This window comes from Triticum dicoccoides, chromosome 4A (genome assembly GCF_002162155.2).
Source record: "Triticum dicoccoides isolate Atlit2015 ecotype Zavitan chromosome 4A, WEW_v2.0, whole genome shotgun sequence".
In the NCBI taxonomy this organism is placed as follows: domain Eukaryota; kingdom Viridiplantae; phylum Streptophyta; class Magnoliopsida; order Poales; family Poaceae; genus Triticum; species Triticum dicoccoides.
The window spans coordinates 208,011,490-208,017,489 of NC_041386.1; the positions used below are offsets into that span (position 1 = coordinate 208,011,490).

At 42.8% G+C, this 6,000-nt stretch overlaps 1 long non-coding RNA gene across 17 annotated transcripts in view; it reads left to right on the forward strand.

The window, feature by feature from the left end:
- Nucleotides 1–1,182: 1,182 nt before the first annotated feature.
- The window catches only part of LOC119285645, an 8,445-nt gene continuing 3,627 nt past the window's right edge, over nucleotides 1,183–6,000 (forward strand). For 11 of the 17 annotated variants that reach the window (XR_005139592.1, XR_005139593.1, XR_005139602.1 and 8 more), the window contains exons 1-9: nucleotides 1,183–1,355; nucleotides 1,429–1,560; nucleotides 2,002–2,112; nucleotides 2,782–2,920; nucleotides 3,006–3,080; nucleotides 3,295–4,241; nucleotides 4,344–4,410; nucleotides 4,855–5,085; nucleotides 5,164–5,262. This is a non-coding gene — a long non-coding RNA (uncharacterized LOC119285645). The remainder of the gene's footprint in view (nucleotides 1,356–1,428; nucleotides 1,561–2,001; nucleotides 2,113–2,781; nucleotides 2,921–3,005; nucleotides 3,081–3,294; nucleotides 4,242–4,343; nucleotides 4,411–4,854; nucleotides 5,086–5,163; nucleotides 5,263–6,000) is intronic. The other 6 variants (XR_005139607.1, XR_005139598.1, XR_005139596.1 and 3 more) reach the window with 6 other exon arrangements.

Here is a 6,000-nt window from a genome sequence, read left to right on the forward strand (position 1 = left end):
TCTCCGCCTCCGACCTCCGAACTCCTCCGCGTCCGACCTCCATCGTCGGCGAACGAAGCGATGCTCCTCGCAGCCCTCCCCCAGTGCTTAGGATCCACGCTCCGCCCCTCAGTGACAGCGACGACGACAAACCGCGACCGTCACCCTCCTCCTTCTCCGGACCACCTCTCCGCCTTGAAGCTCGTGTCCCACCCGGCAACGGCGGCAGGCACCTAATTGCTCGGTACCTAACTGCCTGGGGACAAAAGAGGATCGCCAACGTCCAGCTGCAGATTACGATGGCTAACTGGATCATCTTCCAGCTTGACGTGGCGTAGGAAAGACGCTTTCTCATGGAAGTGGAGAGGTGGTTGCGTTGAACACTTAAGCTCATAGCTCTGGGCCCGGCCTCGCTCGAGTGTACGATTGCTAGGCAGAGGTCGTGCATAAGATGGCTACAGGAGGGCGACGCGAGTACCAAGCTATTTCACCTCGTGGCTAATGGAAGGAAGACGAAAAACTTCATCCCGGCAATCATGCACAACGGAAATCTGATTACGGACCAGATCGGCAAGGAGGAAACTCTTTCCAAACCTACAAAGACTTACTGGGAACGGCAAGAGGGTGGGAGAACACTATTGATCTGGACTTCCTTGAGATACAACCTATCAACTTGATTGATCCGGACATGTTGTTCACGGGGGATGAGGTGTGGGCCACGATCAAAGAGATGCCAGCGGATCGCGCACCAGGGCCGGGCGGTTTTATTGGTCTTTTCTTTCAGAAGGCGTGGAATATCATCAAAGAAGACCTGATGGCAGCCATCCACCATCCGTTTCTTGGCTATGGCCGCGATTTTGGATGACTGAATCAAGCCTTGATCACGCTTATTAGAAACAATAAGGTACACATCAAAGGGGCCTTCTCGCGCTATACACGTCATCACAAGGAGATGAAAAAAAACGCGTTGCGATTGGGTGGGAGGGACTGAGGGCCAGTTCTTTTGGGCAATTCTCCGAGAATTGACCCCCTCCCCAGCTTCTCCGAGAGCTAATTAGCTAGGAATTGTAAAAAAAGATGAAGTGGCAATTCTGGGAGAAGCTGGGGAGGGGGTCAATTTTCGGAGAATTGGCCAAAAGAACTGGCCCTGAGTCGCTCCCGTATTGGCAGAAATAGAGACCAAAAAAATCAGGTTCTATTCTCCCCCCACGCACGCGACCTCCTCTCGTTCCACAAGCCAACGCAACCGCCGCCTCCTCGCCTCCGCCTCTTTCTCCGGGGGCCTTGCAGCTGCAGCGGGATGGGAGTCAAGGGGGCGAGCGGGATGGGCGGCCAGCTGGTTTCTTCGCCAGATCTGCAGCCCAGGGGCGACTCCGGTGAGTAATTCACCAGCTTCTCTATCCTTCTTCCCCTCCACTCCTAATCTGTCTTCATGCCCATCTAACATAGGACCGGGGAGTGGCGGCAGTGGCCAGGCCTAGTGGTGACGGGACAATGAAGTGGTCGGAGGCGCTGCATCGGCGGCAAGTTGGTCTGCAACGACAGCAAGACGAGGGAGATCGTGCACCCGCGGTGCCAAAGGTGCGCCGCCTTCCCCATGTCCCCTTCCTCTCCCTCCGCCCTCGCCTGCATGCCATCTCCTTCTGTCCCAGCCTCGAACACATCATCCCGAACGACGATCTCGGCCTCTGCGGCAGCGGCCTCTGTTCTTTTCCTAGAGATGAATACTTTGAGAGCGTTTGTTGGCTCAACGGGATTGTCGGACTAAGTTTCTTTAAGGTTATCTGATTAATTCTCTCCTTTGAGAGCATTTTTTCAAAAAAAAAAGTTTATATTTTTTTTTACATCATCTCTGATTATGTGATTAATTCAAGTATTTAACCCTGTTCTGGTGGGTTAATTGTTGACTGGTTTGTAACTATTCTTTATATGAGTAGGTGTACAGTGATATCCCGAAATGCAGAGTGGCTGGGCTAATTTACTAATGAAACTCACTAATATATCCTTGGATGTCTTGATCAGCTCAAGGGCCATTAGGGAGCTGAACTCAGATGTATCCACCGTGCAGGACAATGCCTTGGAGCTCCTGCTATGTGGCTGTGGTTCTGGTCTTCTTTCCTGTACTTAAATCTCGTAAGTATATCTAAACTGGAACTTTACTCCTGATGTACTATATCTGATAAGACACAAAGTGTGCTGATTGGCCCTGATATTTCACCACACACTAATAACAGCAATATTTGGGGATTTTTTATGGAGAAGTGTATGAACTAGGAGAAGTTGATCTATCTAGCAACCAGAAATTAGATAGAATAGATAATTTAGTTGAAGCAAAGTAAATGTGAGAGGAGAAGCAGAAACCAAGATGGGGATTAAGCACATGGGGGGCACCCAAAATACTTTCCTGGCTGAGATTTCTCAGCACCTTTCTTTGATGCGAAGCAGGAACAACATACTTTTGAACTGAACTATAACTGGGCTCCCTCTTGGTTCTTGGTCCTAATTTCAGGTGGAGCCATTACATGCAAATTAGCTGCAGGAATCTTCATCTTATACACTTCAACTTATATACACTTCAACTTATACTCACCGCAAAAAAAATCCACTTTTACTCCTGCCATATCTGATTTCCATTTTCTTCTCAATGGTAGTGAAATTATTTAAGATTTGTTTCTCGACACCCCTTTTCTTTCCACAAATTGATAAAAATCGGCATCATTATCAACCAATGCCTTCTGCAAGTCTATCTTCTTTTCTTCCAACAAAACCGGTGATCACCATTTGTTTTTGTTATGTGTGCAGGTGTTTGTTCGATCTTATAGGCTTCTTCATATTTTGCATATTCATCAAGACGTGGCAGTCTACTCTGCTATTTTGGCTATCATGGTCAAAATAGCAGTATGGAATAAATGAGACTTCCGGTCAAGCTACTGATATTAAGGTGATTTTTTCTTTTCATCTACTGCTATGTTGCTGTCAGTACCAGCTGTTCTTGCATCTCTAATTTCTGCTGGCTTGCTGTTCAGGTGTTCTTATGTTTTTTTGGTGGGCTTTCAAGCCACTTGTGTTTGCATTTTGTCCAAAACTCATGAAGATTGAAGGTATGCATGGAAAATCTTCAGTTTTAGGGAATAATTATGGAAAACAATGAATTGTCAATGTTTTGCTGCTGATCATGTTTGCAGTTTTGCCATCCAGTTATACTTGTAGCTTATAGGTTTGCAGTTTTTCAATTCAGTCTACGTTCTACTAATACCAGGTATTGTTGCATCTGTCATAACTGTTGTTGTTTAACGAACATTTAATGGCGTATAGGATCTTCAGAAGAATAACCGGCATAGCATATGGGTGCACGTGTGGAGCCAGTTCAGAGCATACGTAGTAGTAGCAGTCTCAAGGTAATGCATTACAGGGCATGTACAATTTTGAAATTGTAAAATTCCACTATGGCACTAAGGTGCTGTCTTTTGCTCTCCTCCCTGCAAATCTATGCTTATTTCCTGATATATATGTAGCTTCTTATATAATTAATAGACTGTATTATGAGTGTATTCGTGTTCTAAAATCAACAATGGTGGTATCTTGGTAGAACTAATGCATTTCCTTATGATTTACTATCCTGACTTAAAAGATATTGACTGATTTTACAGCTGCTGTGCACATAATACGCTGCTATATGTTTCGTAGTATTATCCTTCTAAGAACAAGTACCGGCGCTCTGTTTTGCTAATCCAAAAGGTGCAGCTTGTTATTGTCCTTCAACTATGCTTCCAGCATATATGTGTTTTAACTTCTTGATCCTTGTTTTGCTATGCTTAACCTTTCATACCCAGCTTCTTGGATAAACTAATTGTAGAATTTCTTACCTTTGCCATGCCTTGCTTTGCATGCTTCAAGAAGCTTTTCAGAATATTCAGTTAATTGTGCTGGTTGTTCATATCCTTAGCTGTTTTGCAGCTTATCTGTCAAGTAGGTTTTACACTTTCGACAACTGGGATAATCATGCTGCAATTGCATGCCATGCTACTTCTATATTGCCGTGCTCTGAAATATATTTTCAAAGGCATAACCGATTGGTAAAAATATACAGCTTGAGATACTTTCAGTTTAGTTCATATCATATATGATTTTAGTTTGTCGCACGGTATTTTTTTTTTTTTAAATATTAGCTATCAAGGCAAGGATAAGACATCAGGACAAAGAAGAGTTACCCTATGCGTTTTTGGTGATGTTGCAGAACACTCTTGAGAAGCGACAGCTAGGTAACATCTTCATGCTCCTCCCACTCTTTTGTCCAAGAATTTATTCTTTAAACCTATCTCCATGAAGGATAGTTTTTATGTTATCTGGTTCTCACTTCTCAGGTATTATGACGCATATCTTCCTTCTCTGTTCAAAGCTTGCACAAGTGAAAACCCTGATGTTATACAAGTATGAATCTTTATGATCCTTCTACTCTTTTGTCCAAGAATTTATTGTTCAAACATTTCTCCATGAAGCAAAGTTTTTATGTTATCTTGCTCTCACGTTTCAATTTTTTTCTTCAAAATACTGTTTCTAAAAAGAAACATAACTTGCCATTGTTAGGATCGAGAAGCATACAGGATAAACAAAGGAATTTGTATATGTGCACCTAGCATAGAATCTGAAAATAAATTAGCGATGCATATGATTTTTCTAAGCAACTATATAATCTGATTTCTCAATAAAGGGTGCAGGCAAAGATATTAATTTGTAGAGAATGGAGTTGGATACGTCCAGCATTCGTACAAAATGTGAAGAAAAAACAGATATTAAAACTCCATCTAAAATGTAATACATGTGGGTTGTAGCAGTCTGTATATCCATTGAACATATTTAAAATTGCCATTGCAGTGTGGAGTACAATGGCTCCTACGGCTCGGCTTCGCGGCCGGGATCAGGCATCGCTGGATCGGTGGCACCAAAGGTGGGTTGTGGAAGACTGCATCGGGGAGCATCGAGCCATCGACCGAACAAGGTCTTAGAGTCGTTTATGATCCCGTAGGCCTCCGACAACATCAATAATAAGGATAGGAGTTGTCTGCTTCATATCGCCTCTGTCTCCACCCACGTTTCAGTTTGCAGGTTATTTTCTTTTCTTTCTTTTCTTGGGCTCTTCTCTCTTATGTTAAGTAATCATATTTGATTTGGAATGAACTGCAGGACGTGTTTGAGGGTGGCTTCTGCTTGTTCATGAAGGCAACTAAGAAGGAGAATTTGATTAAATTTCTTGAAGGAAAGAAAGATTTTATTTTCAGGCAGGTATGAAACTGTGAACGTCCTGTAGTTCATGTTGAGGGTGGCTTCTGCTTGTTCATGAATGCATCGTAAAGCCTTGACAGCAGTGTAGGTGTTCTTTGTGTTGTTCATGTTGAGGGCATTGATGATGAGTTGCTAGAGCGTCTTGATTGGTTGGGGAACCTGGCTATTTATGCTTCTCAATTTTCATATTTGTATTGGAACTATTTACTAAATTATATGCCGACACAAGTTTAGTATCTTTTTGATAATATATTAGTTACACATCTGATCTATGTCAGTTCGTTGTTGTCCAAGACAAAATGTTTTTATTTGAACACCATACATACTTATCGGCATAACAAAACACAACTAATGCATACCCATAATAAGCATTAATCTGTACTTTTGATTTTAAGGTCTGAGTAGATCTAAATTGCTCAGTTGATAGCTCTGTACTATACTTTTTGTAAAAAAAAAATATGAATTAGGACTCCATCGCTTTGATTTGTCGAAGCAACTAAGTTGTTTCTCGTCATGTGGTTGGGAGCTTTTCTTGAGCCTTTGTTTGCTTTATGACATTGAGCTCTTTGAAAGGAGGCGAGAAGTATTTTGAGATCTTCCTCCTGAAGAACATCTTGTTAGAACATGCCCAGATTAGTTGTTGTGCGTGTGGTGTTCGTGCTACTGGAGGTGTGCGTGTGTGCTAGATGTGTGGTGTGAGCCTACGCCAATATCAGACCTTGCAACAGCCTTCCTGTC